The sequence below is a fragment of the Podarcis pityusensis genome (assembly GCF_964106645.2).
Source record: "Podarcis pityusensis genome assembly, chromosome: 16".
Taxonomy (NCBI): domain Eukaryota; kingdom Metazoa; phylum Chordata; class Lepidosauria; order Squamata; family Lacertidae; genus Podarcis; species Podarcis pityusensis.
The window spans coordinates 41,330,037-41,356,820 of NC_138041.1; the positions used below are offsets into that span (position 1 = coordinate 41,330,037).

The 26,784-nt window shown below is 49.9% G+C and overlaps 1 long non-coding RNA gene across 1 annotated transcript; it reads left to right on the forward strand.

Moving 5' to 3' along the window:
- The first annotated feature begins 1,117 nt into the window (after positions 1-1,117).
- On the forward strand, positions 1,118-25,534 carry LOC308466095. Its single transcript, XR_013980664.1, has 2 exons — positions 1,118-1,366; positions 23,636-25,534. It is a non-coding gene; the product is annotated as an uncharacterized lncRNA (long non-coding RNA).
- Positions 25,535-26,784: the final 1,250 nt, after the last annotated feature.

The following is a 26,784-nucleotide window of genomic DNA, read 5'->3' on the forward strand; positions in this document are numbered from 1 at the left end:
AGTGTTCAGTCAGGTCAAGACTAAAGACTGCTAATAAGATCAGCGGCTGGACAGAACGGATCGGAGCAGCTGGATTTCAGCAGGACTGAGCTTTCCAAACAGATGGGGAAGCCAAAGAGAACACACAGGAGTGAGATGCAGAGGCAGGAACCCTCCGCTTAGAAAGAAATAAAAATTAAAAAGGGAAGGAGGAAGGGGGCCCAAACAGCCACCCACTCAAAAGACAGAAAGGCATAAGAGACCTATGGTGACGATGGAGAGGAAGACGGGCTCAGGGCAAGTAACCATCAAAGAAATGCCCCAGGGCCACCAAGCATGCCTCATGCCCCTGGCACTGCCCTGTGGGCACTGGGGCTGCTTGGGCAGCACATATTTAAACTATGGAACTCCCTCCCCCAGGAGGCAGTGGCGGCCAACAATCTAGATGGCTTTAAAGGGGTTAGACAAATTCAATGAGGACATTCGTCATTTCGGCTATGCTCTGTGTGCACAGCTGATGGGAGCAATGCTTCTGGATACAAACATTGGGAGTGGATTTCCAGGCTGTGGGGCATTTGAAGGACTTGGGCTGCTTTCTCTGGGACATCTGTTGGGAAGCCTCTGTGTGGTCATGTTTCATGCTCAGCCAGTGCTCTGCCCTTCTCATGAGTGATACCATCCGTGGAGTCTTTGGGGGACCTAGTTCCCTTGGGGGAGCAAATCCCCCCCCCATGAATCCGCAGTGAGGCCCCTGTCAGGGGCTCCACTTACAAGCCCCATTCTCGACCACCTCTCCTGAGCAATCCTGGGCCCCAGAGCTTGGCAGGAAACTCCCTCACAGGGAAAAGCAGCCCAAGTTAGGAAATGTTTCTCCCTCTAATCGGAAGCAGATGTGTTCCCTGCAAGGCTGTCCAAGGGAGAGGATTCCTTGGGTTAGCTAGACCTCCATTCCTTTCATGGGATCCAAGGCCGCCCGTGTCTGGAAACTCTGAGGCAATCCTGAAGCGCTCATTCCTTTTTTAGTGATGGTGAGCACAGGGGGAAATTAAAATAATGGGGCTTTGAGTGGTTTCAGATGATTCTTTAAAAGGCTCGTGTTTAGCATGAGGCCAGCGATACATCTCCATCTGTATCTTGCTGCCTACCTCCAATGCTTTTGCCTGGCCTTCTTGCTTTCCCATAATTGCAAGATGGGCATGTTACACAGGGATGCCCAGTATACCCAGTGGCACAGCACACCCTCTGTGGGCAAGGAAACCACAGGTTCGGCATCTCCAGGCATTTTCTGTGCCTTCGGGGTGGGTGCTGAAAATGACCCCCAAATATTGGATTGGTCTGTGGGGGAGGATCTTAGAACTTCCAGGCTGGAGTGGGCTTATTTTTAAAGGTAAGATGACCAATGGGGTCCTTGTTTTTGAAAAGGTTTTGCTCATTGCTTTTTTTATTTAAGGGGTGGGGGAGGTGCTAGTACTAACCATGAAGTTGTTACAGCAAGTGCCACACTTTTAACATTTGAAGGGGGTGCCTGTACTGCGTACCCTTGAGTACCTCCAGAAAAAAGGACTGGTTTTGCTGCTGCTACAAGGATGTTGTATCTGATGGTTTCCATGGAAGAATGAGAAAGGATATACTCAACCTAGATAAAATGGGGTAAGGGGGGGAATAGGAAGGGCCTCTCTGCATGAGCTGCAGCAAGTCAGAGGAGACCAGTCTTCCCCAACCTCCTGTCCCCCAGATGTTCTTGACTACAACTCCATAGTCCCTGGATGTTGGTAGAGAGCCAGCGTGGTATAGTGGTTAAGAGGGTAGACTTGTAATCTGGTGAACTGGGTTCACGTCTCCGCTCCTCCACATGCAGCTGCTGGGTGACCTTGGGCTAGTCACACTTCTCTGAAGTCTCTCAGCCCCACTCACCTCACAGAGTGTTTATTGTCGGGGAGGAAGGGAAAGGAGAATGTCAGCCGCTTTGAGGCTCCTTCGGGTAGTGATGAAGGGGGTATCAAATCCAAACTCTTCATCTTCTCTTCTAGTGCTGACAGGGACTGATGGATCTGGCTATTACCAGATTGCAGGAGGCAGGAGTAGAGGATACTGGCTGGGTGGAGCAGCGGGAAGGGTTGGGAAGTTTGGTCCTTCAGATGTTGCTGAACTACAACTCCCATAAGCCTCAGCAAACCAGGGATGACAGGAGTTATACGGTAATTCAGCAATATTTTGAGGGCCAAAGCTTCCTCATCCCTGGGCAGGCTTTTTTTTCTTGAGGGCCACATTCCCACGAGGGTGGCTCTTGGGGGTCCCCTGCAAGCTGGCAGTGGCTGGAGGCCAAGCCCATGACAGGTGAGCCACAAGCACAAATGTTCTGGATGAACAAATACCACCGAGGGAAAGCAGAGAGACAAAACAAAAGCAAAGCAGCCATTTACTTTTATCAAATAATATGCTGCCTCTTCCAATTGTTCTAAATCTAAAACTATAAAGAAATATGAGGGGAGAACGACTTTAGAAAGTCAGGAAAACAAGGAAAAGGCAACAAACAGGAAGGAAATATCTTGGGCAAGAGTGGAACAGCTTCAGGAGTAGAGGGGCCACATAAAAGGTGCTGGGGCCATGAGTTGCCCACTGGTGGTATCAGGCATCCTGGAAGCTTTCTGTTTTAGGGGGCTCAGCCACAGTGAGTGGTAGCTCAAGTCCTTTGGGTGCAGAGATGGTGGGGTCAGCAGGCGTTTCTGGCTGGGAGGATCTGGAAGCTGGTGCAAAGATAGAAATGGACGCTTTCTCCGTCAGAGACCCTGGCCCCACCCCCGAGAGCCACTGCCAGTCAGAGTCAGATTGGTCCACAGGAACCAGTCCCGATTTTGTGATGAGAGCCACTTTGTCCACCCAGGTATGCAACCTTCTGGACAAAACTCAAGAGCAAGTATGTCTAGCCTTTATTTTATTTTATTTGTATTTATTACATTTATATACCACCTTTATCTTCCAAGGTTCTCAAGGTGGTCTATATGGTTCCTCTCCTTCCCTATTTCCTCCTCACAACTGAGGAGTGGGTGCAAGGGCACCCAGTGAGCTTCATGGCTGAGGGGGGATTTGAACCCTGATCTCCCAGGTCCAAGTCCGGCACTCTAACCATTATGCCACACTGCAGCAGGATCTTCCTGGAGTACAACAAGACCAAGGGCGGCAGGGTGGAAGTGTCTCCCCCCTGCACTGTGGTGAGCACCCTCTTGCACTATTTGCCCACGGGTAAGCATCTCCTGAGGGATGCAGGTGGCGCTGTGGGTTAAACCACAGAGCCTAGGGCTTGCTGATCAGAAGGTTGGCAGTTCGAATCCGTTGCTTGGTCCCTGCTCCTACCAACCTAGCAGTTCGAAAGCGCCATCAAAGTGCAAGTAGATAAATAGGTACCGCTCCAGCGGGAAGGTAAACGGCGTTTCCATGCGCTGCTCTGGTTTGCCAGAAGCGGCTTAGTCATGCTGGCCACATGACCTGGAAGCTGTACGCCGGCTCCCTCAGCCAATAAAGCGAGATGAGCGCTGCAACCCCAGAGTCGGTCACGACTGGACCTAATGGTCAGGGGTCCCTTTATCTTTACCTTTAAGCGTCTCCCATGTCAGAAGTCTAGTCTTGAACAAGGCCGGTCTGTCGTCCCCCCCCCCCCCCGCCAAATGTGGAGTGGGATAAAATGGGGGAGAGTTCTTGGTAGAAAAGCTGGGGCCAAGATGGGGCTGGCCTTTCCTGGAGCACGCCTGCCTGCCCAGAGGTCTGCTGCAGGGTGAGTCCTCCCCATCCTGCCCCCCGTTGCAATCCCGCCCTCCGGGTCCCCCCCTCCCGGGCCAGCAGCATCTTCCTCCGCTCCCTCTCTTCCTTCCCCTCCTCCGTCCTCCCGAGCGAGGCCTCCCGTGAGTCACCGGCGAGGAATGCGGGAATCCTTCTCGCATTACTTGGTTGCAAAAGCCCTTTAATCCCGTCGCGGGGAGGGGACAGGGCCCCGGCCGGCCGCCCGGCTCCTCCTCCGCCCGCTGCTGCCACTCCGGTCCGGGCAGGTGCGCAGGAGATGTTCCAGGGTCTCCGCCACGCGGGGAAGCGCGCGGGTGACCCTGAACCTCCAGCCAAAGAATGAAAGCCGGGCGAGGGCTGGTGGGGGGGCTAGGAAGCGCCTCTGGCGGCTGCGGGGTGCCAACGGGCTTGGCTGGCGGCACTTGGGGAGCGGAGGGGGGAGCGCCAGGACCCCGCTCGCCTCCGACCCCCAGGCCTGCGGGTCTGAGCGGGAGGCGCGCCGGCGCCGGGCGCGGGCAGCATCGAACGACTTGGCTGGTGGAAACCCCAAAGCGCATCTGGGCCACATCCAGATGTGCTGCTCACCCCACCCAACCAAGCTCATCCTATTTCTACATTCATTTGCAGCGCCCCCCCCCCGGACATGTAAATACGCACTTGGACGTGCGTGTTTTAAAATGCATTTTTCTCTCCCTATGTGCAGTTGCGAATGTGCTTTGGATCCGTTGTCTTAGCACTGCCTTGGGACGTTTGGAAAGTTTGCCCCCCCCTTACTTCCTTTTCACTCAGGAGGCCCTGCAGACCAGGCTAGTTTGTCCAGACTTTGCCTCAGTTGGACTCCACAAGTTCGTTTTATTTTATAACATGCATTTTTATACAACATGGTCCCAAAGCAGTTTCCAGCACACAAAAATAAACCACTCCCCTGACAAGATATGTGGTGGCTAAAGAGGGTCCACAGGAAGGGCCCCCCAGGCAACCCTAGACTCCAGGGCTGATTTAAATGAGCCCCCCCCCTGTGTTATGACAAGGTAGTGGAAGCCACTAAGTCATGTGGCTGTTATCTGGACCCCAAAGGCAGGGAGTTCCACAGTTGTGGCACAGCAGCAAGGGCCCTATCAGCTGATGTGAGAGCCCCAGCTGACTGCCTGGAGGCCTTTATAAGTGAGCATCAGCACCTTGAATTGGACCCATAATGCAGAAAGGCATTAGAGGCCGGCTGTACTAGCCACAGTTTCTGGGCTGTCTTCACATAAAGCGCATTACAATACGAAAAGCAGGATGTTCCTGGAGCATGCAAAACTCTGGCCAAGTGATCTTGATCCAGGAACAGCCATAGCTGGCAAACCAGCCATAGCTGCAAGTGGCCACCTGGGCTTCCTTTGACAATGGTGGATCCAGAAGAAGGACCACCAGACTGCATGCTTGCTTCTTCATTGGGTGGGGGGCAACTATCTAGAACAGGCCAGACACCCAGTTCCCAGACAGAAGAACCACCTGCCAGCAGAAGCACTATTTTATCAGGATTCAACTTCCGTTTCCTGGGCCCTCGTCCAGCCCATGCACTGGTTCAGCATAGACACAGCTGCACAGAAGGTAGGGAGAGAGGAAGAGCTGCACATCACCAGCTGTCCTGCTGATGATAACACTGAGCCCCAAACCCCCTGATGACGGCACCTAGCGGCTTCATCGAGATGTGTGTCCTAGTTGTGGCAAAAGGAGCCACGGCTCCTTCTGGTCTAAATACCTCTGTCACAAAGGGGATTAAACCTGGTAGTCCTACTCTTGCATTGCAGCTTGCACCAGGTCCAGTTCCCATGACCACAGGGAAAGCAAACTTCTGTCCTGCCTTCAGGGGGTGTTAGAGAATTGCTTGGAAATTCTTTCTTTGCTCCTTCTGATATGGGCTGACCTTATCCACACTTCCCAAACTAATGTGCAGATTGGACCTTAAGTTGCCCATTGGCTTTCACACATCCCCAGTGCTCCAACACAACCCCCCAAACATGCCAAGATACATGTTACAACACTTATTTTGAGGGGAAGGGCATTTACAAAGTGTATTTCAAGAGAAAATGTGTTTAGAAATGTCTGTTTTGATAGAAGGTTCATTTAAAAATACACATTTCAATGTGACTTTTCATGCAGTCTTTTTAAAAGCAAAAAACAAAACAACCAGTCTCAAATTAATGCAGAAATAGGATGGAACAGAGGATTGAACACTTATGGAAAGGCTGTGGACATAGAGAGAGGGGCCAGCCTGCGTGACTGCCCCACAACTTAGAAAGAAAAACAGAAAGGCACAATGGTGGCTTTTGGTGGCTAAGTAAGGTGAATCGTGGCCATGGAGAATGAAGTTTTTCAGTTTTCACCATTGTAGAAAGATGTGGGGAGGGGAATCTCTTGGTTCTTTGGAGGTTTTGAAATGGTTCCATTTGTTGCAAAACTACGCAGACATTGCTATGCTGTTTCGGGAGTTCAGAATGGCTTTCTTTGAGGTCCAGCACACAAACACACACACAATGCTGGGGCCTCCATGGGGGACTGGGAGTGTGTTGCTGCTGTCAAATGGACTGTCATCATATGACTGGCACTGGTACCTAATTTGGTAGTGCCCATCACATCACTCGAGGTGTGCCCTGCTGCCATTCTGCCTCCCCCTTGCCTGCTCCATGCCATTCTCCATGCAGGTTTGGCATTCCCTGTTTTTCTAATCTGAGGGCTTTCCTGGCCATCTCTCTCAGAACAAAAGCTGAAAGCATGGCATGCATCTGCAAAGCTGTCCGTGGCCACACTCCAAGCAGGGCCCTCCATTGTGCAAACTGCTTGCCTTAAGGGCCACCATTAAAAAAATTGCAAGAACAATATAATGATAAACCATTTCCTGTGCTTCTAGGTACCTGGGAAGGCATAAAAATGTAGAATACGATCCATTAAAAATACAAACGCAACAAATGGTTAAAAGCAAAACAAAAGAACAAAAGAAATGCAAGGGGGTGGGGGGAAGAGTGAAAAGCAAACTGTAGCCAAAAGGAGGAAAGAAGATGCTCCATGTTAAAACTGGGGGCAATAAAAAGAAGCCCGGCCCATCAAACCCCTGTCTTGTTTGTGGAGAAGACTGTGTTCTCTGTGGAGAGGGACTTTGGCATGGCCACAGCCGAGCCCAACGCCCTGTGCCCCTTGACCTTCCCAGCTCCATCCAGCCCTCCTCCAGAGGAGCATTTCCTGGGAGCTTCCTGATGAGGCCAGTACACACACACACACACACAGAGAGAGAGAGAGAGAGAGAGAGAGAGAGCGCTTTTGCAAAAGAAATGCCATTTCTGGGGAAGGGCTCCAGTTGTTTCCGTCAGAGGAGACAGGATGGAAAAGAGGCCTGCTTGACAGCCCCGAACAAGAGAGGCTTCCCAGCCTGGGCTGCATTATTTGCCATGGCAACGGCCCCATCAACATGCTCTGAGAACAGCAGCATGTTTGGAAAACAAGATGGTGCGCCGGCTCCTCTCTGCCTCTCCTGCCTGGGCGCACGGCACGCGCATCCATCACCAGTGACACCAGGGTGCCCCTCCCCCTTGCATCTCCTGGTGCAAGGAGGAGTAATGCTCTCAATAACCCCACCAGCCACCTGATTCGCTGACGGGGGGGGGGGGTGGACGTCAGGTGCCACAGACAGAATGAGCAACCAAAGGCACAGCCCCAAGCCGCCTCTGGACACAAATGCAAGCAGGAGAGACTCTTGGGCCAAGCCAGCTTTCCTCACCTGGCTTGGCCCCAGTGTCTTTCCTCACCTACTGCTCTCCAGGACCACAACCCCTGACATCCCCCTGATCTTTCTTTTAAAAGAAACATTTTATTAATTTTCCAATAATAACAAAGCAAAAAAAGAAAAAGAAAGAAAAATAATAATCATAACCAAATTTGTAAACCATTATTTTTTGGTCAACTTCCCTCCACTCCCCCTCCTGATTCCATTACAATATGATTGTTCAGCATGTCCATTAAACCTTATATACTTAACAATCCAATTTAAAAAACTTCTTCATCTTATTACAAGTGACTTTTAGAAGTTATGCTAATGTGATGATCTGTACACAAGGCTTAGGAAATATGCATTACACAGTTACCCTTTTTTGTACTAATTTGTCCTGCATAGGTCAATATTTTGTTTAGCCCATCTTCTTTGTCTTCTTCATCTTCTTTGACTGAGGCTTCTTCCTTTTGTAGGGGCTGGCCATCTTGGGCTGCACTGGCTGCAGCAGATGGAAGCTGCGGTGGTTCAAAACATCTGAGGCCACAAAGTAGGAGGAGCCTAGATTAAAACACCTTTCCCTTGAAAACAAACAAACCTTTTCTCTTAACCCCCTTTTCTCTTGTTTTTGGGAATCTAGAGCCTCCTTGATCTCCAATAATGGCAACCAATTTGAGCAGATGGACTCATGGTCCATTTCAGCCGAAGCAGAACTGAATAGATGTCAACTCCTGGAGGTGGCCTGATCAGAGGTGGCCAGAGGCACCTGGGGAGAAGTGGGATTACCTGGGGGGTGGAGAGAGGCCGGGGGGGGGGGCAGGACAGGGGGTACAGGAAGTGTAAATAACTATCAGACTTCAAAAAGCTGGCATCACTGGATCAAGTTCCCCAGTTTTGTTGAATTAACTAAACGAAATAGCTCAGTTGGAATAGTCGGGGGGGGGGGATAGTTTTAACTGGATTTTGAATAAATGTGCAATTAATGGTTAGTGTTTTGAATTATATCAAGTTATTTTATTCCTTAGTGGGTTGTGCAAACCACTATTCTAAATGATATTTTTTAAAGGGTAGGCTAGGGGGCACTGGCTTTATGTGTTTATGGAACTGGGGTGGGGAGTGGAAAAGGTTGGGGAACCCCTTCTCTAATGCAACCATGTACCACTTTAATTATAGGCAGCCATGTGCTCTCTTGAGTCCAGCACCCCCCTCACTCAGCCAGCAAAGGCAGAGAGCAGCGCTGGCAGGTCTTCTCTTTGTCAGCTCCCCAAGCCCAGGCCCCACCAGCTCAAACTCTGGGGTGCTTTTCCTTCTTGACGTGCACACAGCATAGTCCATCAGGAAGGAGTTGGGTTGTTTTTCAAGAAGTGATTCACTCCTTGGGAAAGATGGGAGGGGGGCGGCGGGAATTAAACACAGCTAAGGTTTAGAGTTACAGGGGAAAGACCCAAGATTGCAAGCTAGTTGGGAGAACTCTTGGAGATGCCAAGGCATTGTTGTGCTTTCTTGCACCCTGTCCAAGTTTTCACTCTGCCTTTTCCTAGCCAGACCCACACAGGCTCTCTGGGGATCAGCAGTAACTCTCTCTGCAAGGCTTCTGAGTTCCAGGGTGGCCATGTGTCCTGCATTGTGGAAGAGAGTCCTTTGTTTGAAGGGCTGTCTAGTCCAGATCCAAATAAAGGTAAAGCACCCTAAGAAGGAAGGGTGTGTGTGTGCGTGTGCTTGTGTGCGTGTTTGTATGTGTGCGTTTGTAGCCCATCCACAGTTAGCATCATCTGGACAATAGGCTGAGCTGCGAGGGCACCCAGCTCACCTGGTTACAAGCTTCTGTGCTGCGTTGAGATGCATTGTATTGCTCCACAAATCACTGCAATTATTTCTAAATGCACATTGATACAGATAAATTAAAGGTAAAGGTAAAGGGACCCCTGACCATTAGGTCCAGTCGTGACCGACTCTGGGGTTACGGCGCTCATCTTGCTTTACTAGCCGAGGGAGCCGGCGTACAGCTTCTGGGTCATGTGGCCAGCAGGACTAAGCCGCTTCTGGCGAACCAGAGCAGTGCACGGGAAACACCGTTTACCTTCCCGCCGGAGCGGTACCTATTTATCTACTTGCACTGCGTGCTTTTGAACTGCTAGGTTGGCAGGAGCAGGGATCGAGCAAGAGGAGCTCACCCTGTCACGGGGATTCAAACCACCGACATTCTGATTGGCAAGTCCTAGGCTCTGTGGTTTAACCCACAGTGCCACCCGCGTCCCACAGATAAATTAGCATGTGCAAATTTTATGTGAATTTTATGTCCACTTTTTGATGACCTGGAAGTGGCCCTCTTCTCTTAAGTTCTCTGCAGAAAATTCTGTGTGACTCCACCCAACTCTACCTCCAAAAAGCATTGCATCTTGTGCTGTCCTTGAAAGACGGGCAGGCAACTGTGGCTGTCCTCTATCTGGCCTTTTTAAAATATTTGGTCACATCCAACATATCTCCTCCATGGCTTAATGTTGCCCCCCAGGATAAACTTCCCTGGTTGCTCCTCCAGGCTGTGCTCTCAGGCTTGGCTTCCAGCATGTTGCTGCTGCTCTCCTCCTCAGAGCTCTTTCCAATTTGTCAACATCATTTGTTACTGCAGCAGCACTGAGCACATAGTTAAGCGGTCTAACCACATGGCCACCACAAGCTTGTCAGAAAGGTTAGGGTGCAATTAACCCTTTCACCTCTTGGTCAGTGCTGAAGTGGTCCCCGCCCTCTGCCTCCTTTCCTGGGGCTTCCTCTCCGAAGCCACTGAAAGGACCTTGCGGCGCAGGCATTCCACTAAGCTCTGGTTACACCACCACTGGGCTGGTATCCAGTTGGGCGGAATCCAAAAATGTTGTTAAAAATAAAATGTATCCACACTCTATACTGCAGAGAACTGCTAGAGAGGAGGACAAAAGAACGGAGCATTTCTTGGGGACTATGTTTGAGATGCTTGTTGTGCCAGAGCAAGGACTCCATTCAGGGTGCCACAAGGCTCTTTGGGGTTAGCAAGGCTCTTGCTGACAGAGGTGCAGAGGTGACAGAGGTGGACTTTGGTAATCTTTCATAATATGGCACCCTGTGCAAGGCCAAAATTTAGCGCCCCAAAATGGATCTTCTCAGTTATGGAACTTTTCAGTTTTGTGCCTCTTCAGCTCAGCACCCTGTTCGCCCGCACCACCCTAAATCCGGCACTGTCAGTGGTGGCAGGTGGTGGGGCGGGGATCTTTTTAAAGGGTTTGAAAGATGCCTTGGCTGCTAGCAAAAAAAGAAAACAAATTGGCAACTAGGCCCAATCCAAACAATAGAAAGGAGAGAACTCCGACCACAGCATGGGGCTTAGTGGCCACAGAGGCACCACAAAGCATTGGGAGGAGAGCCCTCCTTGCATCTAAGCAGGCCAGCCCTGAATCCATGGCAAGTTCCAGGACCAGCATCTGTTAGTGCTCGGGGGGGGGGGGGCTGTCTTCCGCCTTGCCCCCATCAGCTCTGAAAGGGAAAAGGGAAGCTCTCTCACTCACCAGGCCCTATTTCAGTGGCTCAAAGGAGTTGGCTGCCTCTCTCTTTAAATTGCAGTGCTAATCAGAAACACGTGGTCCATATTGTCAACACTTCATTTAACCACTTCTATAAATTCAGTATTAGTGTTAAAAAGAGTCTGACTTGATGGATGAAATACTTCGACATCTGACGAGGCAGACCCAATAAAAAGTCAAGCTAATAACTCAGAGAAAGCAGGGAGACGCAGGGAGGCTTTAGGCATGCAGCAAAGGAAGGGGAGAAAGAAAGAAAGAAAGAAAGAAAGAAAGAAAGAAAGAAAGAAAGAAAGAAAGAGGGTGTCCTGCCATTTGCATGCAGTTGAGGAGCAGTAACCAATGAAACCATGACAGGGAAACAGCCGTCCTTGTTGCTCGCTCGGCAGGAATTCACTTTCTCTCCTTTGATAGCTTTTGGCAACGGAAAGTGTCCTGGGAAAGCAGAAATCTGGAGGTTTTGACAACCAAACATTTGTGCAAAATGGTAACTCATCTCCTTTCACAAGCTGATAATTTGTTGTGTTTTTTTTAAAGGAACAATTAAAGAATATTGGGTGGGGTAGAAATGGAAGGTTCAGTTTTGCAGCACAAGACGAAGAGGAAGAGGAAGAGGAAGGATGTCCCAGGTGCACCATCTCCTCTTCCTGTTCTTAGAGCAAGAGGCTGCTGGGCTGGGCTCTGCGTAGACCTGATGCAGTCCTGCCCCACAACTAGGCTTACAACCTACAGAAACACAACCTGGAACTATTCTCAGCTCTGCAGCTCATCCCATCTGAGAGTGTATGCAAAGATGCATCGCAAATATCCCTGGAAAATGCCAAGAGCTCAAAATACTGCTCTTTAAGTGGAAAGGGAGGGGCCTTTATTGTTCCACAGCCCACACTGCATATGAGTCAACACAATTCTTGCCTGAATTAAGTAATTTAAAACTAAGAACACCCTTCTCTCTCAGCGCAAATGTGACTGTTGTCAAAGGTAGGGTACACAGAGAGTGTGATGTGGTACATGTAGGCAACGTAGGGGGGTGCATTAGTGTAAGAGGTGGGCAGAAGGCAACAAACCCTGTGCATTGTATTTCAGAACAGCCCCTGCATTGGCCAACACAGCTAAGAATGCATGGTGCTTCACAGACATCCTTGTTGTCTCATTTTCCCCTCTGGGAAATGCCCCTCTCCCCTCAGTCCACCTCTCCTGTGTGTTTGTTTGCTTTTTGGCTCTCCTTTCAGACAGTGAGGGAAAATGCCTTCCTTCAAAGGAGAACAAGATCAGCTGGAGAAGGTTGTCAGTAAAGAAATATATGGATATAGAGGGAGATTTCTATCCACACCAGGAGACCTGGTGCAAAGATGACGGGCAGGAGAATTAGCCAAGGAAGAAGGGAGGGGGGCTCCCTCCAGGGGCACATTTTTGCAACCTCCACTTGTGGGGGGGACCTCTGAGTTAAGCTGGAGTCACTCAGTTGGCACCCTCAGCTGAGAAAAAGGTTGCCACCCAATTAGGGGCGGGGCATGGAAGATGGGGCAATGTCTGGACAAGCAAGGTCTTTGCAGAGCTATGTAAACTTTAAGAATTTAATGGTCACAGCCTTGCACTGTTGCCTCTGCTTTAGGGCTTTTGTCTGATGTCATTGTTTTTCTGATTGTTTATTAACTATTACAAGATTTAATTATTTCCCTCAATTCCAAGAGTCGCCTTAAAATTTTGTGGAAAGACAGAGAACAAATTATACTGTAGCCCTCCCCTCCCCTGCCCCCTCAAAAAGACTCAGGGTGGGGTTTCAGACTGAAAGAGGAGTGGAAACCTTGCCACTGGGCACTGCCAGGACTCCTGGTGGCATATGAATCTGCATATGCCAAGGTACTTGCATTAGTGCCTCTGGGAAATTGGCATGGTGGCTGCCTGGATCCATCCCACCAGTTCTCCAGATTGCTCAGCCACCCTAAAAGCAAAGGAAAATTAGAAAATTAGAGGTCCAGGGCCTGTGGCAAAAGCTTCAGCAACCCCCACCCCACCCCACCCCACCCCATGGCTTCTGTCTTGAGAGTATTTCAAAGTGTCTTGCAGAGGGAAGGGGCCTTGCCAAGGGGGAGCTGGGGCTCTTGTGGAGAAGCTCCTTTAGGTGAGTGTCCTTCTGCCGGGATGGCATGAAGGCTGGGTGTGCTGATGACCCAGAAGCCCACAGCTAAAGCCCCTCAGCTCCATGGCTTCCTAGCAGGAGTGGATGTCATCACTCTGCCCTGCAGCCAATGGGTTACAATCAGAGTTTGGAAAGCTGATGTTTCAACTGAAATAGGAGAGGAAGGAAAGAAGCCCTCTTCCCAGACTGGGTGCCCTAGTGAGGAGGAGGAGGAGGAGGAGAAGGAGGAGAAGGAGAAGGAGAAGGAGAAGGAGAAGGAGAAGAAGAAGAAGAAGAAGAAGAAGAAGAAGAAGAAGGGCCTGGCTCCCCCTGCCCCTGCTAAAACAGTATCTCCAAAGGTATTTAAAAACAAGGGGTGGTGACTACACCAGGATGTAAGGCTCCCTCCATTGATGCGAAGGAATCTCTTTTTGCTCCAAGGCAGACGCTTGCAATCAGGACTCTGTGTTTGTGAAATTTATTCCCATTCATGATCCCTTGAGGTGTGGGAGGTCCTTTCCCCCTCTGAAGTCCGTTTCGTACCCACTCTGGGGTAGGGATGGGTGATGTCTCAAGTTTGTGGATCCAGAGACCCCACTTTGCAGATCGCCTGGGAACTGGCTGGGGTTTTTTTGTTTTTTGTTTAGAGAACTCCAGAAACTGTTATTCTATGAGGAGGGGCAAAGACCTAACATGGGAAATTCTCAACAACTTATGAACTATCGTGGCAAGGAATATTATTATTATTATTTTTTGCAGGGTGGGGTCTGGGGGAGACAACATGTTGGTCAGAAATCTAACCCCAGGCTGAACAGGCGGGATTGATACCATGTTGAGGAGTCACTCTTTGTGGATTTGTGGCTCAACAAACCTTATGCCTGGAGATTTTGCATTTGCTGCCCTACCCAAGGCGGCCTTTCTAGCTGAGGCCAGTGAGGGTCCCTCTTCATCTGCATCAAGCAGCACGTTTCTGCTACACAGGAAAAGCCAAAGGCCACCAGGGATTCTGCCCGATTTCTGACGGCAGCCACATCTGAAATACAATTTGGGGGTGGGGAAGTACATCCAAAAGGGAGAGGAAGGAAAATGCTGCGGATCACACTGTTTGTGGAATTGTGGAGCATCTCCAAGAAATGTCCAGCTGTTTGTCTGGAACCAGGCGAAACCGGCTCAGCCTGAGAGCTGGATTTCCTCCTCGTACCGAGCAGAACTGCTCTTTGGAATCCGCCTGAGCCAGGCCCAGGAAGGACCACTTGACTGAGCTGCTGGGAAAAGGCCAGTCAGCCGCTGGCCCCTCCACCGCCCCCTACTTCTCCCCTCCCACCCCCGTTTCAAGCTGAAACCTTTGGCTATATGTATGTTTTGCCTAGCAATCAGGTTCCTCCTCCTCCTGCGGTTGGGAGGTCTCCTGCAACAGAAATGGACGCTAGAAGTATGTGCCAGGAGGCCCAGATGAGGCTGCCTTTGTCTCAGCTCCACAGGAGACGGGGAGTGATGGACAGGAAGCAGGTTGCAGCTCTCTCTCTCTCTCTCTCCCCACCCCCACCCCCTCTCTCTGGGTTCCCTCGTGGGAAGCCACACACTGCTTCTTCCAGATGGCCTCTGGATCAGAGGTGGGGACCCTTTATCAGCTTGAGGGCCACGTTCCTTTCTTGACAATCTTTCAGGGGCCATATGCCAGTGGTGGGCGGGGCCACGGGCAAAATGGGCAGAGGAAGGAATGGAAATGTGACCTTACTTGCCATGCCTGTTTTTTATCCACATTCACACTCCTCTGCACAGTCAGAGGCAGCCATGCTTCAGAGGGCTTCTCCACACTTCACTGGGTGCGGGGGGGGGGGGGAGAGAGAGCACTCTGCAGCCCTCAGTTGAAGCAACTTGGGTTTACTCCAGATTGGCCTTTGCTCCAATTTAGCACTAAAGAGCATGTTTTGCATGGGAAAGGAGCAGGGCAAGGGGGGAACTGCCCAGACTCATGTCCAGAAAGCTCAGATGGAGTGGAAAAATAACTCGAGACAAGCAGAAGTGTGGATGAGCCCTGGAAGCCAGTTGCTGGAAGCCACAGGAAGAGGGGAAAGTGTTCTCATGCTCCGGTCCTGATACAGGTTTCCCATGGGGGCCAGGGGCGTAGCTAGCTGCTCCAGCCCCCAGAGCGGCAGGGGCAGGGTGATTCGTCCAGGGGGGCGCCGCGGTGAGCTGCCCATGGAGTCTGCCTGCCAGATGCAAGTCCCATGCTGCCGTTTCGGGCAGTGCAGGGCCCGAGCCACCACGTCACTCCCAGGAGAGACGCATGGCTCGGAAGCACCGCAGGCCAGGCCCCACGGCAAGTGCCGCCCCCCGCGGTGTGCCATTTGTCACCCCCTCAGGGATGACACCCGGGGCGGACAGCACCCCCCGCACCCCCGCTCCTACGCCCCTGATGGGGGCACCTGGTTGGCCTCCGTGAGAACAAGTGGCTGAACTAGATGGGCCGCTGGCCTCATCCAGCAAGCTCTCCCTCTGTTCTTACCCTCTCTTGTGTTCATATGGCCATGTTGCTCCTTCTGGTCACTTCAGAGTGAAACCTTCCTTTCCCCCGCTTTGCACTCTCTTTCATCTCACTGTGTGCCACCACCTGCCCATCCAGCAGTCTGCTAAGAGGCTCTGAAAGGGCTTCCTTCCTCTCCTGACTTCACACAAGCATCTCCTTGCAATGCCACATCTGTGTTTAAAAATGGCATGGAAATCTTTGGGGCCGGGAGATGTTTGCTTCCCAGAAGGTGCCGCTGCCCTGTCTGCTGGCATTTGGGGGCAAATTTGCCACAGACGCCTCTTGCTGCATTCTCCAGCTCCTCCGTGGATTTGTCAGCAGGCATGATAACCACGCAGATAGCGGCCCACCATCCAGGGTGATGGATATCTGACACAGAGGCAGGTGAATGGGAGCTTCAAAGCTCTTAGAAACTGCCTGGGAGAAAAGAGCTTAGAACCGCCAAAGAAGCTAAAGAGAATAAAGCCCTTGCTAGGGAAAAAGTAGATCAGATAAGCCACAAGGAAGGCGAAAATTCAAAATGCATCATGTAAAAAATAAAACAAAACTGTTATGTACTGAAGTTCTCACCCTGGGCCAGCAGGGAGATACTGTAGATAGTTTTCACTCAGGTCCACATATGCAAATAAGGGATCGAAAGTGACTTTCAGTGATTGGATAGTTACAGAAAATGGTTACTGTTGCATTCTAGTGGAGCTCTATACAGTGGTGCCCCGCAAGACGAATGCTTCGCAAGACGGAAAACCCGCTAGACGAAAGGGTTTTCCGTTTTTGAGTTGCTTCGCAGGACGAATTTCCCTATGGGCTTGCTTCGCAAGACGAAAATGTCTTGCAAGTCTTGAGATTTTTTTTCCGCTTTCCCCCCCCCTTTATCTAATCTGCTAAGCCTTTAATAGCCTTTAATAGCCTTTTAGCAGCTAATCCGCTAAGCCTTTAAGCCTTTAATAGCCGCTAAACCGCTAATAGCGCTAATCCGTTAAGCCGCTAATAGGGTTGCTTCGCAAGACGAAAAAACCGCCAGACGAAGACTCTCGCGGAACGGATTAATTTCGTCTTGCGAGGCACCACTGTATAAGCAGGCTGGCTGAACCCTTCAGTTCAGTTCTGTTCTGGCCTCTGAATAAACAAGAGCTGTTTGAAGAATCGCTGTGTTGTCTGATATGTTCACCCACAACTTAACAAAAACAATCCCTAATTGGGGTGGAAGGGAAGATGACTATCCAGCTGATCAGAAAAGATCAAACAGAGTTCCTGAGCATGCTTGGAGTTCCTTTGGGCTCCTTGTGTCTGCCCTGCAAGAGAGTCAGGCCCTCTCCTTTTTTGCTCTATCAACTTCTGTTTGCTGAGGCCTAGGACCAAGTGATCTGAAAAGGTTATTCTGAGGCTGGGTCACTCAGCTCTTCCAGGCCTAATAAAACAAACCCTGAGCCAAATAGAAACATATTTCATCTAATACAGAAAAATATAATTGGGGAATGGGTCTGGAGTTTGACCTACAGTATTTTTGCTAAATAGAGATTTAAATATATCACTGCACGGAATGTGCAGGGAAACAGCAATGGCCACATTCCTCTTCTAGGCTGGGAGCTTGGGGGGGGGCATGTCCCATTTAACCCTTCAGGGTCCTGGGAAGCAATCTTGTTCTCCAACATGCTAACGCCATGAAGCAACAGCAGGGCTGGTCAGCTGTGGGTTTTTCAGAAGATGAAACCTTTGAGACAGCTGTACATGCCTCTCCCACCCTGTGGCAACTTCCTAAGATTTCCAAGGAATTATTAAACATGCAAACAGAGGGTTGGGGAGAGACTGGAAAAGGGAGATGGCCCAACAGTTTGTGGTGCCTGCAGAAGGTTCTTCTGCCCCAAGAGGCTTGGTGTCACCTAAGAATTCACCTTGCTGGATCAGACCCCAAGAGCAGACCCTCCAATTGTCCCTATTTTCCAGGGACTGCCCCAGATTCACAGGAGCCATTCCAGTTTCTGATTTGATCCCAGAATGTTCCACTGTTCCTTAGGATGTGCCTATTTTCATTGGTGAAATGGTGGGTGATATGCAATGGTTCATCTAGCCCAGCTTATCATTTCCAACAAGGCAATAGTGTTCTCTTGCTGCTTCCGCCAGGCACCTGGAATCAGAAGGCTCCCTCCGGTGCCACAAGAGAAGAGCTCTGCAGGAAGTGATGGGTCCTGAGCTTCCATGAATTTTGTCTAATATTTGTTAAAAGCCAGCTAAACTCATGGCTCTCGTCTCACCTTCTTGCAAGCCACCTCATAAATCAAAACGATGCCCATGTCGATGCAGCCATGACTCCTGGCCGTCCTGTTTCAAGGGACTCTTGGGCTGTTTCCCATGGCTCCTTCTGTGAGAATCCTCTCAAAGGTGAAGCAGAACAATGGCAGCCCCGGTGCCTGCCCTCCACTGCTTCAGGTCTCTTTCTGAGCCAGAGGTACAATTATAGACTTGCTCTGGATGACAGGGATGCTGTGGCAAATGCAGAAAAGGAGTCTAGAATGAAAGATGTCAAACGGGCTGGTGCTTTTCTCTTTAAATACTTCTTGAGGATGGGAAGAGGCTAATTAAATTCCTTTGCTGAATGCACTTAGCGTGTCTTTGAAAGTCCTGATTGCCTCTGGCTCCCGTCCAAGACAGGATCTGTGAACAGTAGAGGGGAAGCAGAGGGGAAGAGCAATGCTGCCCATTTCAGAGGATGGCCAAGCGGGCCCAGGCAGGCAGCCCGCAGTCGTGTTTTCTTGGCCCTTGGCTCTTCAGAAAGAGAACAAGCAACTCCCCGCCACCTTCACCAGGTTCTTGGTTGAAGAAACCCAGGCTGGACCTTTGGAAAACCAATCAGGCACAGGAGCTGTGAATCAGAGCTTTGCAGGGCTGTGTGAGACATTTCAGGGCAAGCACGTGTGTGTGTGTGTGTGTGTGTGTGTGTGTGTGTGTGTCTTAGTATAGATGCAGCTGGCAACTCAGCAGGAAACAGGTGACTCAAGAGGATTCCAGCTGGGCCTCCCTCTTGGGTCTAGTTCTTCCCTCTGAGCTGCTCGCTGGTGGAGAGACCAGGTCAGGATACCCTGCATAAGCTATGTGAGGTGGCTCTTTGCACCATGGACAATATCCCCATGTGAACAGCTGGTGCAGCAGCCCTCTTCCCCTGCCTCCACTTCTGAGTTGGTGCCATGCGAAAGTGAAACACTGCCTTGACCATAACACCCTTCTGGACTGTCTAGAGGGGCTGGGAGCACTGTTATACGGTGGTTCCGCTCCTTCCTCCTGGGCCGTGTCCAGAAAGTGGTGTTGGGGGATGAGTGTTCAGACCCCTGGGCCCTCACTTGTGGGGTGCCTCAGGGTTCTGTCCTCTCCCCCATGCTTTTTAATATCTATATGAAGCCACTGGGAGGGATCATCAGGGGGTTTGGACTGGGTGTCCATCAATATGCAGATGATACCCAGCTCTACCTCTTTTAAATCAGAACCAGTGAAGGCGGTGAAGGTCCTGTGTGAGTGTCTGGAGGATGGATGGCGGCTAACAGATTGAGGTTGAATCCTGACAAAACAGAAGTACTGTTTTGGGGGGACAGGGGACGGACAGGTGTGGGGGATCTCTTGGTCCTGAATGGGGTAACTGTGCCCTTGAAGGACCAGGTGCGCAGCCTGGGAGTCATTTTGGACTCACAGCTGTCCATGGATGCGCAGGTTAATTCTGTGTCCATGGCAGTTGTCTACCAGCTCCACCTGGTACGCAGGCTAAGACCCTACCTGACCACAGACTGTCTCGCCAGAGTGATGCATGCTCTAGTTATCTCCCGCTTGGACTACTGCAATGCGCTCTACGTGGGGCTACCTTTGAAGGTGACCCAGAAACTGCAATTAATCCAGAATGCGGCAGCTAGACTGGTGACTGGGAGTGGTTGCTGGGACCTTATAACACCGGTCCTGAGAGACCTACATTGGCTCCCAGTACGTTTCCGAGCACAATTCAAAGTGTTGGTGCTGACCTTTAAAGCCCTAAACGGCCTTGGTCCTGTATATCTGAAGGAGCGTCTCCACCCCCATCGTTCAGCCCAGACACTCAGATCCAGCGCCGAGGACATTCTGGTGGTTCCTTAATTGTGAGAAGTGAGGTTACAGGGAACCAGGCAGAGGGCCTTCTTGGTAGTGGTGCCCACCCTGTGGAACACCCTCCCTTCAGACGTGAAGGAAATAAGCAGCTATCCTATCTTTAAAAGACATCTGAAGGCAGCCCTGTTTAGGGAAGTTTTTAATATTTAATGCTGTATTGTTTTTAATACTTGATTGGGAGCCGCCCAGAGTGGCTGGGGAAACTCAGCCAGATGGGCGGGGTATAAATAATAAATTATTATTATTATTATTATTATTATTATTATTATTATTATTGGGGGCTTCCTTGGCTTCTCCACAAGTTCCCTGGTCAGGCTTTCAGCTGTAAACACCACCTGTTGTCTGTTCCTAGGGAAACTCTATGGCCTGCTCCCTGCCCTAGAGAATTACCGCTTCTGTTACCTCTTTAAGTTTGCCTTCGGAAAATGCCATTTGTGTGAGTCCCTAGAGTTGTCCTTCTCAAAGGGTTTTGTACAAGTTCCATTTCAGGTGTGTGGATCCATGCTGTGTCTAGGGCACATAGAGGCAACCCCACACTGCGGTGTCCTGCTGGATTCTCCTCCTCCTCCTGCTGCTGCTACTGCTGTTGGAAGGCTGGACCAACTGTCCCCGGCTTTTCTTATTCTGTCCTTCTGTGATCTTCAGGGCAAGTGTGAGGCTATAGGGCACCTTGGCAGTTCACAGAGAGGGTGCTCTGCCCCTCTTTTTCCTTGGGGGTTTCGCCTTTGTGTTTTCTTCAAATGCCAAACTTGCACTTGGCACAAGGCTAAGCATGGTGTCTTGGGGCAAAGCCTCGGGCAGCATTCAAGTCTGAGGGTTTTGGAAATGCATCTTCCCAAGCTGACTGTCCATAGCAAAAGCCTCTGCCCAGCTGGAACAGAGGGCTCATCTCTACTTCTGCTTGCTCCATGGTTGATTCCGTTTGTCCTATGGTTCCCAGGCACGGCTCAGAGAGGGTTTTCTTTCATCCTGCCACTTTCCCTGTTGTTTACTGATGAACTGAAAACATCAATCTGCAGAAAACCCGACTGACTTTGTTCTGATTCAGCAGTAAGTGGAAGGTTCCTCAAGGGAAAGCAGTGTGGCAGAAGAAACACCTCTTGGACCTGTGCCTAGAAATCATGCAACAAACAGAAGTGTGGGTGAGTCCTGAGTCGTTATTGAACCCAAACCAGGGCTTCTCATTGCCCCAGGCAGGAGACGCTCCCAGAAGCTGCGTGAAGCAGACAGGCATCGCCACAACATCTGGGAGGTCTCAATGCTTCAGAAACAGAGGAGGGTCTGCAAGACTCAGGTGCTCCCAAAGGTTCACCCAGCCCTGATCATCACCACCTCCTGGTCCGTTAAGCTCATTCACACATGAGGCATAAACAGAGCAGTCAATTTCTAGGTCAATTTCTGTTCCCTTATAGTCTGTTCCCTTATAGTCAGAACTTTAAAAAAAAAACTATGGGCAGAAAACCACATTTTAATTGCACTCTTTCCCATAAAATATGCATTTTGTACGCATTTTTTCCTAATATAGGCATAATTGAATGCTTATTTTTGCATTTCTCATGAATATATGCTTTCAAAAATGCATTTTTTAAAGCAGCATGCAGATTTTTTGAACTGAAACTTTATCTCACAATTTGGAGAAGTGCAAAATCTGATTTAACTGCATTCCAACCCACATAAGAGTCCAGGCTCTGTGAATCAGATTGGTTTGCTTGACAAAGCAGACAAAACGAGATCCTCCCCGATCCCTGTTACAGCTGCCTCCCCATCTTTAGAGATCTCCTCTTTGAGCCCTGTGTGTCCAAAGTTGTCCTGAGGTCCATTTGTCCTCACTATCTTTTGCTGGTTTGGTTAACACTGGAAGGGAGATGGTGGCCAGAACCTTCATCCTTCTCCCAGGCCACTTTTTCAGGAGTTATGATACCAGGGGTCTGAAAGGCCTCAAGGGTCATGGATGTCCTTGAGGCTTCTACTTAGATGGCAGCCACCCGCCTGGCATGACCAAATGCACTTTTCTGCCCCATTGATCCAGCCCCCCTTTGCCTACCAACAAAACTGGTTGGGACTGGTTTTTGTTGTGTTCCCATACTAACTGGAGATGAAGGCGGCATTTTCCAGAGGCCCCTGCGCTCAGGAGGGGCTTTGCAGTCTGCACAACATCTCTGCAGAGCAGCTCATGCACTGGGTCCTCTCGAGTCGTGGGGGCCTCAGAGGAATGGGCCTGTCAAGATCAGGGACCCAGAGCCTCCACCTCCCTTTTTCTGGAGAAGATGTGGTGCTGGGAAATAGGGGAGGGGATGCCATCCTGTACATGTGGTGGCTGGTGGGGGAGGGGGCTGGAACACAGGGCCCCAGCGCTGGGTGCTGGCAGGGATCCGCTTTGTCACCAGTGACCCATGCCGGGGCGCCTTTGTGAAGGGCAGGCCTTATTATCCCTGTCTCTCCAAGCACAGCCAGGAAACAGCTTGCTCAGGCAGCCCCTTTGGCACATTTGCATCAGCCTCCCCTACTTCTGGGGCAAATTGCTGGGGTTTATGATGCCTGACCAGCTCCCCCAGGAATATCATTAGGCAGGCTCACTGAACCACAGCTCAGAGGCCAAGGTTTCCCCACAAGGCCTTGCATTTTCCCACAAGGCTCCAGTGAGGAAGGGCTGGCTTGGCAGCACTCGCCCCTCCGGAAAGAGGGAGGAAGGCAAGGCCTGGCGATGCAGGAAGTTGCCCAGCTAGCTGTGGGCTGCCTACACAACTGGCAGCAGTTCTTCAGGCATGGGCCCTTGCTCATCTCTGCCTGGGAGGTACTGAAAGGGACTGAACCTGAGTCCTGGGACCTGCTCCTGCCAGGCAGATCCCCCCCCCCCCCCGCAAAGCCCACCTCTGGCCTTGGAAGGGATCTCAGCTGGTCTGCAACCCACCCACTCCCAGCCTCAGCAGGAAGCTGCTCTTAACTTTTTAATATGGTTTCTCCTGTATGGTTATACATATATTTGTGGTATACTGCTTTGATATTTTAATAAACAAAATAGTGTTATATAAATATTTTAAAACCACTTTGTGAACCACCTTGAGGTTTTTAACTGTCAAGCAGTGTATAAATTTTATGAAAAATATAAAACATAACAAATAAAAGACAGCCCAACCACTCCTCCTTCACAGGGACATGACTGGAGAGATCCCAGATCCCCAGAGAAGAGCCCTTTAATGCAAAAAGCAGAGGGCCGCCAGAGGCTTCATGCTATGGTGGCGGTGGAGGAGGTCAAGCGCACCCCAGGTGCAAGAATCCAAAGCTGCCTATTCCACAGATCCAGGTGTCTTTATTAGGGCCCCCTAGGAATGCGGGTGGCACTGGGGACTAAACCACGGAGCCTCTTGGGCTTGCCGATCAGAAGGTCAGTGATTCGAATCCACACGATGGGGTGAGCTCCCATTGCTCTGTCCCAGCTCATGCCAACATAGCAGTTCGAAAGCACACCAGTGCAAGTAGATAAATAGAAAAGTAGATAAAGCAGATAAAAAGAAAATCTTGCACTCTGCACACAGCTTTGAAGTTTTGATAAGGAATGAGATGCTTTGCCTTCAAAGCCACCCCCCACCCACCCACCAGCGCAACTTGGTCAATCGGTAACCTTTGCATGCCCTGCTGGGAGACGGCTCTTAAGACTAAGTACCATCCTGCCAGGCCCAGGGAGCATGCAGGCTGGGATTCAGAATATCTTGCAATCCCTATTCACTTCCATTCCCCGTTTAAAAATGTACTTTGAGGAGAGGGAAGAACAGAGGACGATTGATTTAGAAGTGCCATTTTCTCCACAGACTTTGCAAGTGGCTGCAACAAGGTCAGGGGAAAAACAGTTTTACTCCTGTCTTACAGCAACACGAAATGAACCTGGAATTGCATCCTCTATGTCTAGCAGCTCAAGCATAGTGTGCCAGACCCCTCAGAGAATCCTGGAACATCAAGCAAACAAGGGAGAGCATGCAGGAGGAGACAGAGGGCAGTTTTCCTTCATGACAGTCACAGCCATGCCCACTTCTGAGATTGTGCCATAATCTTGCAATTATCATACAACAACAAGGGATGCATTGCAACAATCAGTGCAGATCTCCATGTGTTGCCTTTCCTTTAGATCTAATATTTTCTGGGCAAACAATTTGGAGTGCTCCAATTTCTTCTTTCAGAGTGACTCAAGTTGCTTTTTCCTTGAAGTTCCGTTGTACAGAATTTTCACACCATTCTCATGAAAACGTTTTCTGTGTTCTAAATGCTTAGCTTTTGAGCACACTGAACAATTTCTCCAGAGTGACCATTGGAGCACATCCTCAGCAGCTAACTCATCACTCTGAGCAGCACAGAGGGTGAGAAGACTTTGTCTCCTTTGGGATGGTATTGGACTCTCAGGAAATTAGTGAAAATATATAAGTCGGAATTATGTACCTGTTGGAAATGTAAAGGGGGGGTACCTTTTCCCATATGTGGTGGTCACGTAATGTAGCAGAAGCTTTCTGGGAAATGATTTATAATGAGTTGAAAAAAATGTTGAAGATAACTTTTGTTAAAAAAACAGAAGCCTTTATTTTAGGTATAATTGGTGGAGAGGTACGCAAAGAACAGGGGGAAAAAATTATGCATGTCCCAATGGCTGCCCGAATGATTTATGCCCAGAGATGGAAAGAGGAAACAGTTCCAATGAAGGAGGACAGGCAACTAGAGTGGATGGAGTATGCAGAAATTGCGAAACTTACCAGAAGAATAAAAAACCAAGAAGAGAGCCTTAAAAAAATATAATGGGGAAAATTTATTGACTATTTGAAGATGTATGTGCCGTAAGAAATAATTAAAAGGGAATAGAAAGGGAAAATTAGTAAATAGGTTTGAACTGGATATGCAGTAACAAAGAAATATACCGTATTGGCCTGAATATAAGCCACACTTTCCCTCCAATTTCCAATTGTGAAAAGTTAAAGTGTGCCTTATATTCACAACCTTACAGTATCGCTGCTGAAACAGCTGCCCACGAGGGCCATTGGGGGTGTGGGACAATGGTGCCCGTCCCGACTCAAGCCTCCACTGAGCCACCTTAGGGAAGGGGGAGGGGGGAGGCCGCCAACAAAGCCCCCTCCCCAAAGCAGCCCGGGAGCCCAGGGCAACAGCGCACAGCCCGCCTGCTGCTCCCAAGCCTCCCCCAGCGCTGGCTTGGGGAAGTAGTGCCGGGAGGCGGTGGTGCTGGAAGGCAGGTGCGCAGTGTGCTCGTCGTGGGCTGCAGTTGTGTCGTTGTCAAAGACTATGGCAAGGAATCTCAGGCCAAAGATGCCATCCAAAAGTACTTCAAGTGCAAGAAATGAACCAATAAAATATATTTGCGCCTGGAAAAAAAGAAAAGAAGAAGAAGAAGAAGAAGAAGAAGAAGAAGAAGAAGAAGAAGGGCGCTAGTGCCAGCTTGGGGAGTGAGGCGCCAAGTACCAGTGCTGGCCGCCCCCTGTTCAGGGCAGTAGTGCCTAGAGGCAGGTCGCACCTGCAAATAAGCCTTTAATTTTAAAGGTGCGTCTTATTTGCAGGTGCGTCTTATATTCGGGCCAATATGGTAAACTTAGTAACCGCAGAAAGGAGGGGAGGGAAGTTGAGGGAAATGCAGCTTGATTATGTAAAGACTTTGCTTTTTCGTTAAAATATTTGTAAAATAAAATGAAAAATAAAATTAATAAAAATTAAAAGCTCCCCTTTTGTGCTGATTGGGCGGCTCTAGGGCGCTGGAGACAGGGACCCTGAGGCAGAAATATTAACTGGTTTCATACAAACTCATGAACCCGGACTTCTGCACCAGAGATAGCAGTAAGATGCTAACTAAAGCTGGAATAAGGGGACTGAGTATCACCAGTGGTGAATTAGGAGGCGAGTTTGCAGCTGAACTAAAAGGGATGGTGAACGATTCCAAGGGGGAAGGAAGTTTGCAGAATCTGGGGCAAACTGTGGGTCAGGAATATAAGCAAAGAGGGCTAAGGGCTTGTCCACATTTGCCCTGCTGTTTCCAGGCACTAGTCCACACTGAAAAGCTCTGTTTCTGAGCAGGTCCCCCTCCCCCGACTGACGTTTGCTCTAATTGAGCTTTAAAGAGCGAGTTTTTGCAGGGGAAGCTACAAAAGGGTGGGGGTGGGATGCTCAGACACAGAGCTTTAAAGCACGGACTGGAAGGAGCAGAGGAAAGGTAAGTGCAGACGAGCCCAAGGTGTGCACCTGCAGATGAGAAGAGACATGCTGGAGCTCTGGGGTACCCCACAGCAAAATAGGGTAGGGAGCCTCTCAGGTATTTTCCCTCCCTCCTCCTTAACGTATGACAGAGCACCAGCCTATGTCAACCCACATGGAAGGGCCCTCCTCAGATAGATTTATCTCCCTTTTAGTCTGCCTTTCCTCCATGGAACACAGAGTGTTCTGTGTGGTTCCCTCCGATTGGTGCCTCACAACATTCCTGTGAGGTCAGCAGAGATCAGCTGTAGACTGTGAGTTCACCCAGAGAGCTTCCTGGCTAAGTGAGGATTTGAACCCAGGTCTCCATAGCTTTATGAAAATGAAAACAAACCATTGTATTGTGCTTTCAAGTGTTCAAACTGCTTTGCATCCATTAGCTAGTTATAATCCTTACCACAACCTGTAAGGTGAGTCAGGATGATGGTGGTGATGATTTAGGGTGACTCAGAGTGGCTTGCCATGGAGTGAGCAGGGGGCAGAGACGAGCTTTGAACTGGGGACCTTCCGACCCACAGTTTGAGCTCCTTGCCGCTACACTCTGCCAACTCCAAGGCCCACATGCCCTTTCTCCAGCCTGGTGTTCTTCAGGGCACCATCAGCCTGGCAGTGGAAAAGAGGTAACAGGAATTATTATTATTATTAAAGCCAAATTCAAACAAGTGGGGAGCTGTAAGCTTGACTCCCGTGGTTCCTCTATGACAAAGCCCATCCTTTC